The sequence below is a fragment of the Canis lupus genome, chromosome 8 (assembly GCF_048164855.1).
Source record: "Canis lupus baileyi chromosome 8, mCanLup2.hap1, whole genome shotgun sequence".
Lineage (NCBI taxonomy): Eukaryota > Metazoa > Chordata > Mammalia > Carnivora > Canidae > Canis > Canis lupus.
The window spans coordinates 14975691-14988258 of NC_132845.1; the positions used below are offsets into that span (position 1 = coordinate 14975691).

At 37.6% G+C, this 12568-nt stretch overlaps 1 protein-coding gene and 1 long non-coding RNA gene across 5 annotated transcripts in view; one reads left to right on the plus strand and one right to left on the minus strand.

Moving 5' to 3' along the window:
- The window catches only part of LOC140637869 (uncharacterized), a 66406-nt gene extending 61186 nt beyond the window's left edge, over nt 1-5220 (plus strand). For both annotated transcript variants that reach the window (XR_012034946.1, XR_012034947.1), the window contains exon 4: nt 5093-5220. This is a non-coding gene — a long non-coding RNA (uncharacterized lncRNA). The remainder of the gene's footprint in view (nt 1-5092) is intronic.
- DDAH1 (dimethylarginine dimethylaminohydrolase 1) overlaps nt 1-12568 on the minus strand; it is a 133975-nt gene that overhangs the window by 56948 nt on the left and 64459 nt on the right. The window lies entirely within an intron of this gene.

Below are 12568 nucleotides of genomic sequence, written 5' to 3' on the forward strand. Positions count from 1 at the left end.
TTAAAAATATTGTGCTTATTTTTTTTTTTTAACCAATTGAAACTAACTTTCTTCACAACTGGCACGTTAGTACTTTTTTTTTTTTTTTTTTAAACTGTACCACATTGCCCAGTGTTTGAACACAAAATTCAGGATGGTTTTTGGAATGCTGTTGTTTGGGTGAATGCTTTTTCTTTTTTCCTTCTTAGTCCTAGACTTTTTTGTGTATTGTGATTACAGCCTTCCTTAGAGGTGGTGGTAACAGGCTGTACTCATTGTTAATAGCGGACATAGTAATCCACTCTGAGAAGCTGCCTTCTGATTCCAGGCTGCAGCATGGCAAGTGATTTTGTAAATATTCACCCTTTGTCATATGTTCAAACATTTGCTTCTCCTAGAGCTTATTTAAAATATTTAGTGAAAAACCACCAGCTGAATATTTATATGCTTATGAATATGAAGTACAGGCTTATTTCCAACCATAGTTGTATAAAACGGCTAGTTTCAAGAAACTGTTCTTGTTTTTGACAGCTGTCCAAATTCTAACATAGTGGTAACAAAAATACTGAGTAATTTCTCTTCTCTGTTATCGAATCTCAGTATCCTCAGCTGGAATGAAACTGGAACAGTTCGATAATATTTTCCTAATAGAAACATTCCAGTCAACGTTTTACCAAAGAAAACTAATTATTGTCTAGCTGGTGAGTTTTGCCTTTCCCAAATTGTTTTAGAAAAATATGGTTAACATTCTTGTCCTTACAGTTTTCTCTTAAAAAAAAAAAAAAACTTTATTTCTGTGTCCGATTGATTACCAAATATAAATTAACTTTTAAATAAAACATTTATCTGAAGAATAGCTACTAGTCCCTTCTATAACATGGAAGGCACTTTGTAGCTGGTTCTGAGTAATTCTCAAAGTACAATAGCCTTAATGCCTTCTAGATTCTCTTCTTATGAGGCAGTGCATGATGAAATTAGATTCTCCTAAATGTCACTGCCCCTATTTATTGTCTTTTTCCTTGAACCAGGGCTGAGCTGGCTAAGTTCCATTGTCTCTCAACCAGATTTATTATGGATCAGACGCATTCCATTTCACAACAGGAATGTGCTTATTATAAAATGTACAAAGCTTATAGCCTAACAAAGCTCACAGTCTGTTGGCAAAAACCACTTCATTTAACAGTGGGTATAATTTGTAAAGTTTTCAAACGTATCTGAGCTAAATTTAGTATAAGTTGACACTCAAATCTTGAAATAAATACTAAGTGAACACAGTACTGTTTATGCTAAACACAAAGCTAAATCCATTTTAGTATATATTTACTAAATATTTATATATTTATACTATATATATTTATCATATATATAGTAAATATATTCCTTAAGTATTTCTTACTGACATATAGTTAGCCAGACTTTCTTGTTGCTTTGGTTTCTCTTGGAAAAGTAGATTAACTTTCAGGTCTTCAGAGCACAATTTAACATAGTGTCTCTTTAGTGATTAATGTCATTTAGTATTTGTGCAAAGAATTGAAGTGTATCCTTATAAATACCCAAGGAGAAACTAAGAGATCTCTCTAAGAATAAGGAGAATAAAGATAAAAAAAAAAAAAGGAGAATAAAGATAAATTTAGCTGATTAAAAACTAGATTGCAACATTTTTTAAAACAGTGTGTTAACAAAGACTAAAAGGAAATGTGCACAAAAGAAAAGAGCTATGATTGGTTAGTGGATAATGATTGTTGCGTCACTGGTGGACAAAGTTGAGAAATATCTGAACATTTAAAACTTCTACTACCTACAACTACAGTAATAATTCCCAAGGCAGATCTACACACAGAGGACATGGCTTATTAATGCATCCTTTCTACTATTGTAAACATTCAAATACTGATGTGACTCTGGGTAAGGAGGAGTAGACCACTTGTAGCCACATTGCAGGAGTCTTTTTCGCTTGAGTTACTAGCCCCTGGTTCACCTGTGGTTCACTCCATTCAGGCTCTCACTGCAGGGATCCTCTTACTCTTGGACTGGACTTGAAACAACCCCAGCCCAGCTTTTACTCCTGTATTTCTAATGCGCGCAAACACTTCCACAAACTCTGGCAGTGCATCTGTCCCCAACAACTTGGCACTCTTTTGGCTCTGTTTCTAAGTCATTAGTCACCCAGTTTCTTGCTCTTCAGATCTCCTAGACCAGTGCCCAGGGTATTTCCCAACTGCAGGGAATATTTATCAACTTTCTGAGAGATCTCTGTAAAACCCACTCTCCCTAGACTTGCGATGATAACGGTAGCACACCCCATTCCATACATTCAATGCAGAAAAATTAGAGAGTACAGATCAGTAAAAATAAAACCATTAAAAACTTTGTAACCGGGGCAGCCCGGGTGGCTCAGTGGTTTAGCACTGCCTTTAGCCCAGGGCCTGATCCTGGAGACCCAGGATCAAGTCCCACGTCAGGCTCCCTGCATGGAGCCTGCTTCTCCCTCTACTTGTGTTTCTGCCCTTCTCTCTGCATCTCTCTGTGTCTCATGGATAAATAAATAAAATCTTTAAAAGAAAAAAAACTTTGTAACCCCAATATCATTCATAAATACCAGTGCTAATAATCTCTCGTATAGACTTCCAAAATTTCCTACTGTGTTTGTGGAAATGTTTTTCTGCTCATGCTATTAAGTTACACTACCAGTACCCACATTCTATATTTAAATAAAATATGGGGGACTGTTTTAAGATATATATATTTTTTAATTTTCTTTTTTTTTAAAGATTTTATTTATTCATGAGAAACACACACACACACACACACACACACACACAGAGGCAGAGATACAGGCAGAGGGAGAAGCAGGCTCCATGCAGGGAGCTCGACATGGGACTTGATCCCAGGACTCAAGGATCGCGCCCTGCACTGAAGGCAGTGCTAAACCGCTGAGCTACCCGGGCTGCCCTGTTTTAAGATAATTTAAGGATGAATTCACACTTTAAATTGAGATTGCTTTCCAGTGGACTTCTTGAAAAATTATCTTCTGAAAATAGTCTTTTGTTGTAAGGTAGTTTCAGATACAATTAGTAAAGCTCTTTATACTGAATTCCAGAATATTTCAATACTTCTATCCCCAAGCAAAGATTCAGACTTTTACGTGGTAACAGAATTTGAGAACAGCTATATAAGACATTTAAATATTTAAAGAAATACTTCAGGACCAACCAGGATATGTGTTAAAATCTGAGGATACAAATCTATGTCGCAATTCACAGAGGTTTTCTTCTCTAAATATACATGGATCAGATAGGAGAGAGAGGGAAAAAAGTGAAATATTCAGCTGCCAAAAATAATTTGTTCTGAGACATTAGTGAAGATTTTCTTTTGTGATGATATGAAGTTTAAATCTTGAAGCAATTGCTGGGAAAGTAACTTTGGAACTGCAAGATAATTAATTATTAAATTTTGGACAGAAAGGTCCTCTGGGGGCACCTAGATGGCTTAATCGGTTAAGCAGCTGCCTTTGGCTCAGGTCATGATCCTGGGGTCCTGGGATCGAGCCCCACATCAGGCTCCCTGCTCAATGCACAGCCTACTTCTCTCTCTGCCGCTTGTACTCTCTCTCTCAAATAAATAAATAAAATCTTCAAAAAAAGAAAGAAAGAGGTCCTCTGTTCTTTGTGGGTATGCAGAGCAGACCCAGAATGCACCTAGTGAATTCAGGTCCTCAGTATGTTGAAGACACCTGATATCCCATAACACCCGGCGAGGCTGCCAATTCCTTGTCCACACTGACTACATGCCATGTAACCCACTTTATGTCTCGAAAGGATTTAAAATTCATGAAGCTTGTTGAAAGCTCAACTGTCACATTCAACTCCTTCCAAAGTGTATGGGAAAAAGAGCAGAGCAGACATTTCAACTGAAGCTATTATTGTGCTTGAATAACCATATTCCATTAAATTGCTAATAAACCTACTAGAAGATGTTGATCACATCAACCATACAGTTGCATTCCTTTCCTTTATACCAACTCGCTCAATTTCGTTTTATGCAGTATTACTCTTTCTGTGCCCTTTATCCCAAGGTTGCCTAGAATTCAAAGCACTTATTCAGTAAGTTTGTAATCCAGTTTAGTGTGCTATTAACAGAATTCTTTAGAGAAGATCATGGAAAAAAGAAAAACTTATTTTTGGGTCAGTGACCAATTTTAAAGGAAACACATACTAAACCAGTTTAAAGGGAAAAGGTCAGGATCCATGAGGTATTAAGGAAAGAAGAAAAAGAAAAAACATTCATTTTCACCATTTTCCGACATTCCTTAAAAATAAAAACAAGCCTAAGTATGGAATGGCAAGGTCCCGGCTCCCCGTACTGTGGTGAACAATACTGCCATTCATAGAGAGTTAGAAAGCAGGGGTTTTTCCTCAACACCAGGGAAGTTTTGGCTTCCCTTCCCTTTATTTATTCTGAGGTTCAAAATTGAACCCTATAAATCTTAAGTTAGTCTCTCAGAACAAATAATAATATAAAATGTATTAAATGCTCTAAGGTGGCTTCTTACTAGCAAAACTAATTAACTCTCCATATTAAATGGAGATATTAAGGCTAAATAGAGATATATAGGCTTAAATGGCGTATTAATCCTTGGTGGTGTTTGTGTTAAATACTGAAAATATATGAAGCTGAATATATATCCTATATTATTAGGCATTTTTAAAAGAACTAATATACTATCTCAGTGAATCTATCTGATGACTCAGTTAATCTGTTTTTTTTTTAAGATTTTACTTATTTTTTTAAAGATTTTATTTATTTATTCATGAGAGACATAGAGAGAGAGGCAGAGACACAGGCAGAGGGAGAAACAGGCTCCACACAGGGAGCCCGATGTGGGACTCGATCCCAGGGCTCCAGGATCACACCCTGGGCTGAAGGCGGCGCTAAACCGGCGCTAAACCGCTAAAGCACCCAGGCTGCCTTCAGTTAAACTGTTTAATTGTCACTTAAATATTAATTGAAGATGTATGATGGAAAAAATCAAAGTTAAGGGAACAAATATTATAATTTTAAAATTATTTCATTAAACAGGAAACAATGTTTCTTGTAATTTTTTTCTCTTCAGTATATCCATCTAAGAGCCTCAGAAGAAAGGATAGGTATCCCCAAGCTCACGGTATGTAATATTTGTCTCTACTTTTCCAAATGATAGAGTTGGGGTACCATTTCCTTCCATAGGGCAACTGGCCAATTTCAGAATGTTTGGGCTTTTTTTCGCAAGTAGAGTCAAGCCAAATAAAAGTAAAATGTACTTTCTGGATTATTTTATGATTATGAAAATATTTGTGTCTATCTTTTTATCTTTTTACCTCTTTTTTAAAAAAGATTTATTTATTTGAGAGAGAGCACACAAGAGTGCAGAGGAGGGGCAGAAAGAGAGAGAGAATCATGAAACCGACTCTCTGCTGAGTGTGGAGCTGGGAGTGGAGCCACACATCTGACACACTGAGGACCTCCCAGAGCTCCTGGGGCTGGAGCCCAGGACCCTGAGATCGTGACCTGAGCCAAAATCAAGAGTCGGCAGCTTAACCTACAGAGCCACCCTCTATTTTTTAGAGTGACCAAGATTAGGTGTAAGGAAAGAATTTTCCTGAAGATTCCTCTCTGAAACACCTTAGTAAGAACACATAAAAACCAACTCTACATCATGCACAAAGCTATGGTAGACAACAAGTAAATGTTAAAGCAGCAATAATATCATTTGACAAAGATAAAGATGAGTAACAGCCCAATATAAAAAGTTGTGAAATTACAGTAATTTCACAATCCATCAGAAGCAGCAAAACACACCATTACTTTAACAAATATTTATTGATCACCTAATAGACGTCAAAGCAAGATGAAGATATATGCGTGATAAATTTCTGAACTAGAGAATTAAATGAAAAGAAAGTAGCACATGATACAACTTACAGAATCATGGAGTATTAAAATCAGAAGAGATCTTAGCAGTTATAGAGATCAGGGAACCAAGTCTTATTAGGTTTAAGTAACCTTTCTGAATCGTAGGGGCAAAAGCAGGTCTTAGAACCCAAGGCCTATATTTATACTATAATAAGATTCCTGATTCAGTAAAAAGATTTTTCTTTTCTTTTTTTTTTTTTTTTAAGATTTTATTTATTTGATACAGAGAAAGAGAGAAAGAGTACACAAGCTGGGGGAATGGCAGGCAAAGGAGAAGCAGGATTCCCACTGAGCAGGGAACCTATTACAGGGCTCAATCCCAGGACCCTGAGATCATGACCTGAGCTGAGGCGAAGATGGACACTTAACCAACTGAGCCACCCAGCCACCCCTTGTAAAAATGTTTTTAAGACAAAAGCCAGGGCGCCTGGGTGCCTCAGTCAATTAAGTGTCTGCCTATAGCTCAGGTCATGATCTCAGTGTCCTGGGATCAAGCCCCATATCTGCTCCCTGCTCAGTGGGGAGTCTGCTTCTCCCTCTGTTCTATCTCAAATAAATAAATAAAATATTTTTAAAAGAAAATCCAATGGCTTTTCTCACCTAATTTTATTAATATAAAATCATTTCTACTTAAACAACTTTAAAATAATTAGTATACTATTATATATACATACAAATTTAAATTATCTTCTTAGACTCAAGTACAAATTATTTATAAAGTTTTCATATTAGCTGGAATTTCACTTTTCATGGCATGAAATAAAGAAGCATCTGCCATCCTATGAAACCAAAGATCACAGAATATATGTGGCTTGGCACTGGAAGACCATGGCCCTCTGGGAAATTATCCAGGAAGGCACATTTTTAGACGTTTCCACACAAGGCACAGTTAGTGGCACAGGTATTTTTCAACTGATAAGAAAAAATTTTAAATCAAAGCTATTCACAATGTCTGCCAGATTTTCCTTAAATGGTTCTTTCACAAGGCAAAACATAATCCCTCCCTGCCAATATACACACACAATACATATCCACCCATGTACAATAAGACTTTTGAGTAATCTGAGAACTGAATACTTGGCTTCCTAAATAAGTTGACAACCTCTCTTCTTCATTAATATTTGAAGGTTATCCACGTGAAAAATTGGAAAATATATAGTATAAACTGTTATACTGGGCTGATTTTTACAGATTACTTATTGGACTCCATCCTCGTATTTCAGCCATATTCCACAAGAAGGGGATAGAAGAAGTTAATTAAGGTAAAGAAAATCTCCCCTATTAAAGGCAAAATGATGGAGAAGGTATAAGCTATTTAGGGGGAGTCCTTTGGTATCTTCTCCTTAAAGCTCTTTCCCTCATAAGCTTTCCCCCATATGCACCACATGCAAAACTTAGCTTTGTTTATGTGCTTAGCATGTTTCTATTAATAACAATTTCTGGTAACCTAATGGGAATAGGATTACATTCTACTCTAGAAAGCTTATCAAAAAATAGCTAATTAATACCCTGTCTACGGAGACTGGGATCCTTTTTAACAAGTGAAAATCCTGGCAAATGAAATATCCTATTCTTGCAGATGAAGTAAGCATCCAGACAGCTGTTCTGTGACATCACTAAGCCAAGCATAACAGGAGAAGGCTCCATACACTTACCAGAAACCCTGCAGAAAATTTACAATGGCAGGTAAATAGAAAAGCCACCAGAATAATGCACAGTCAAAATTCTAAATTAAAGGGACGCATGGGTAGCTCAGCAGTTGAGCGTCTGCCTTTGGCTCAGGGCGTGATCCTGGGGTCCCAGGATCAAGTCCCACATCGGGCTTCCTGAATGGAGCCCGCTTTTCCCTCTATGTTTCTGCCTCTCTCTCTCTCTCTCTTGTGAATAAAGAAATAAAATCTTTAAAAAAAAATTCTAAATTAAAAAAAAATCTCCAAAAGCAAATTTCAAAAAGCTTTTTACCTTTACATGTCTAAATTTCTAACTTGCTTTAAATGCAAAAAAGATGTCTTAGGGACACACAGGTACTCAAAAATGTGATGAACATCACTGCTCCATTATCTGTGAATAAGTTATTTCCCTTATGCTTTATCTATGACAAAGTTTACTCTCAGTCTCAACACAATCATACAATGATTAGAGCTATAGGAGGCCTTATAGAGAATTACCTAATCCCTTGTTTTCACAGATGAACAAACTGATGTCCGGTTGAACCCCTTGTTCGAAGTCACCAGCTAGTTAAGTGTTCAGAGCTACATTTCCTGTCACCCAGGGCAATGGGCAGTTCTCTTTGCTCATGTCCTTGGTACCATCCTCCTGTCAACAATGGCTACAATAGCTACATTCAAAGATGGTGTCATTCTAAGTGTTCCTGCTGGATGACTTTATATTCAAGCTTCCTAACAAATCCATGAAGTATATACTATTTTACCACCATTCTCCACAAAAAGAAACCGAGGCACTGAGAGCTTAAGTAACTTTTGCAAGAGTCTGCCTCCAGAGCTACACCACATCCTCTTTAACCATTATATACATTACTGTTGACTTTTCTTGTTGAATGGCATCTTTGTATTCTATATTCAACATGCTTTAAATTGAATTCACCTTTCTCCAAAACCTTCTGACATCCTTACTTTTGAATTCTGTTAAAGTCATCCTTGTCCCCTTAATCACCAAGCCTAAAACCTTGGAGTCATCTGTGACTCCCCTGTAATTCCCCCCCCTTCTCCACATTTCTACCATTGGAAAGGCTCTTGAACCCAACCACACTGCAATTTCCTAAAGTTGGTCCCATTCTGTGTTGTCTGAACAATTACAAAGCCTCCCGATTTCTTCTTAATGGTCTTCCCTTCTTCAAGTCATCACACACACTGCAGCCAGAGCAATTCTCCTAAAACAATGGAAATCATATTGGTTTTAAAATCAAGCTTGGGCGGGGGGGCCTGGCTAGCTCAGTTGATAGAGCATGTGACTCTTGATCTCAGGGCCATGAGTTGGGGTCGTCCCATGTTGGGTGTAGAATTTACATTTAAAAAAAAAAAAAGAACAAAAAACTCCAAGAATGTTAGCTTACCTAACACATTGGAAATTTTATTCTAAAAAAAAAAAAAAAAAAAAAAAAGGAAATTTTCTTCTAAAAGTATAAAGTTTTTTTATTTCCCCACAAATTACTCCTTGAAACTTCAGTCAGCATGTGAAGTCGATATTATTTTCCCTATTTAAAAGATGGTGAACCAGGCCCCATGACATTAAGTAATATGCAATAGACCATTTTTAAGAGTACAAATTGTTATATATAAATTATTTTATTTTCTGCTAACTGAACATATTTTCTAGAGACAGAAAACAGTCCAGGTAAATGTAGTCAAATCCAGTAACTTCTCAATCATTTAAATCTTTTTTTTTTAAGATTTTATTTATTCATTCATAGACAGAGAGAGAGAGAGGCAGAGACACAGGCAGAGGGAGAAGCAGGCTCCATGCAGGGAGCCCGATGTGGGACTTGATCCCGGGTCTCCAGGATCACACCCCAGGCTGCAGGCGGCGCCAAACCGCTGCGCCACCGGGGCTGCCCCAAACATTTAAATCTTAAACTAAGTTAAATTCAGGTTCTTCCTTTTCTTCTCCACTTCTTTCTGGGTGACATCCACACCATGCATTTACAGAGAATCCTGTGCTGGAATATTCCAGGATATACAACCATCTCATCATGGACCTAGATTCTTAGTCACTGGCACTATCATAGCTGAAATGGTCATATTCCCACTGGTCACTGATTACATTATTCATGTTGACTTCTCCAGCCATATATATATTCCTGTTCTGACTGTAAGATCCCTTTGCACTATGGGCTCTCTCCTTTGTCTGCCTATCTTGTCACTCATGCTTGCCCCCCCCTCCCCCCCCCCCCCCCCCCCCGCCCACACACACATTTTGAGGTCTCTCCATTCTGGCTGGTAGGAATATGAATTATTCCCATCTATTTTAAGTTCCAGCAATTTTTTAGCCCATTTTCTTGTGGTTCTCTCTCTAGTCTTAAGTAGTTGCTTTTATGCATGCACAGACAAATACATTTATAGCCAAAGACTAAAGGAGCAATTCTACAGATTTCTAGAAAGCTCTCTTCATGAAGCATCCTCACCTCCAGTATTCTGCCCTGAAACTCTTGATCTCCCCAAACTCTGGTCTTCATCCTCTGAACTCAGCAAGACCACTGAGCATTATTCTGTCCCCATCTCTCCTATGTGGCCTGGAAACAGATTCTGGACTGTGAGCTGCAGCAAGTGTAGATCGCACTTCATTTGTTTTCTTCCTCTTGTACACTGTCTGAAAACCAGGGTTTCACATAACTGGTCCAGTTTTCTAACTGTTCACAGCAAAAGGGAAATTCCTGTAGGCCTTCCTGGCTAGAAGTAAAAGCCTCAATCCTGTACACTCAAATGTTGTAGCTTTACTTCCCTGACAACCTCTGTGACAACATTCTACAATTTCTCTTAACTCAAGTGACTTTTTTCTCATTAAAACAGTGAGAGCCAACATCTTCCCTCTTAACAAATAAATGGATGGTCTAGAAAATACTTGTGTAAGAACAAGTATAATGATTCTTGATGATTTTGGTGACAATGGCATGAAAGGGAGCAGACAGTAAGTGTGATAAAACTCCTTGAGGATTTATTTAAATGTTATTTAAAACGCCATGCTCTGATATAGCTATTAACTCAAATAGGGCTAGGAAGCTAATTAAGAAGACCATTTGTAACTACACAACACTGTGTTCCTGGACTGTGTTTAGAAGATAAACCTGTAGCAAGTGATTAATAAGAAAATTTAGTCTTATATTAAAATAACAGAGACCCAGAAGTACAATTCATAATTGCTGCTGATTCTTCTCTGCAATATCTATTTAAGTTCCCATATAAAAGAGCCTTGGCAGGCCAGAGCGCCTTTGCTGAAGGAGTCAAAACCATCAGCAAAGAGCAGAGCAGTTGAAAACATGGATCCACAGCTATAGTCAGAGAGCTTTTCTAACTTGAAGCAAAACCAAATTCAGAATGGCTTGGGAAAAAATACTGCATTTAGGCCTGGAGAAGAAAACCAGGAACATTTTAGAAGAAAATAAATAGTAAATAGGTATTAAATATAATTTTAATGACAAGTGCTCTTTAATCATTTACTTTTAGTAAGGCTATCTCATCTTAAAATACTTAAAAAGGGACGCCTGGGTGGCTCAGCGGTTGAGCATCTGCCTTTGGCTCAGGGTATGAACCTGGGGTCCAGGATTCAGTCCTGCATCAGGTTCCTTGCTGGAAGCCTGCTTCTCCCTCGGCCTGTGTCTCTGCCTCTCTCTCTGCGTGTCTCATGAATAAATAAAATCTTAAAAAAAAAAACACTTAAAAAAAGATTTTATTTATTTATTTTATAGAGAAAGCATGAGCAAGGAGAGGGGCAAAGAGAGAGGGAGAAACTCAAGCTGACGCCTGGCTGAGTGCAGAGTCTGACACAGAGCTAGATCTCAGGACCCTGAGAGCATGACCTGAGCCCAAATCAATAGTTGGACGCTTAATCTACTAAGCCACCCAAGTGCCTCTTAAAGTATACTTTAAAAGAATATTATCAAGTTGGAAAAATGTGCTATTTTCTTCTTCAAATCATTTTACACTGAGAACCTTATATATTTAGACTGCAAAGGCCTTACCTGATGGCGGTTTAGCTAGGAGTCAGGCCAGCCTCTCAAGGAGGTGGGCTAGGAGAACAATTGATTCCATGGATATTGGAATCTGCCAGACTTCATCTTGGGTATAAAATCAGCCACTTAATAGGTGTTTGACCCTGAGATAATCCTCAACCTCTCCAAATCTTAACCCTGACCTATTACTTCCCCTTTCTAACTTTTGGATCTTTTTAAAGTGGAGATTATAATGGTAACTGTCTCCATGGATTGCAGAGATGATCAAATGAAATGATGCCTGTAAAAGCTTTAGCACAAAGCCCAGCACATAGCAAACAATTTTAGCTATTGTTACTGTTGCTACTATTGTTAAGAAAAAAACCTCAAAACTGTCTCCTGAACACTAGCTTTGTAAATACAAGCTATGTAAACAGTGAGTAAATGTCACAGACTATGAGACTACAGAAATAATGTGAATGGTGGAATATAAAGTAATTATATAATTTTAACCCATCTTTACTGTCTTCCCTAAGAAATGAAACTGGACACATGGCGAAAGGGAACGACATATTTAATTTGTTTCACTTCCCCCTTCCCCACCCCCTATTTCTAAATGTGTTGTCCAGAATCATTTGGTCCCGTAGTAACTGTAAAATTACATTCTATAAATTAAAATTCACAAAAATTTCATTAAAAGAATCCATAGGCATCTCCTCCTTAACTTAGCTGGATGTGGCCCTCAGGAAAGTCCTGCTTAGATATACTACCACTCTAGGACAATCAATGGCTTTCTGAAAAAATGACAAACAAGAAAGCATCACCTTTACTGAGATTCTGAAGAAGCTATTTTTATCTGCTTTCAATGTGGAACATTTGGTCTTCTGACTGATAGATGGCTTCTCTGTTAAGGTCCTGGGATTCACTAAAAGGAGTTGAAACAGACAACCCCTGAGAGGTTGTACAGAAAAA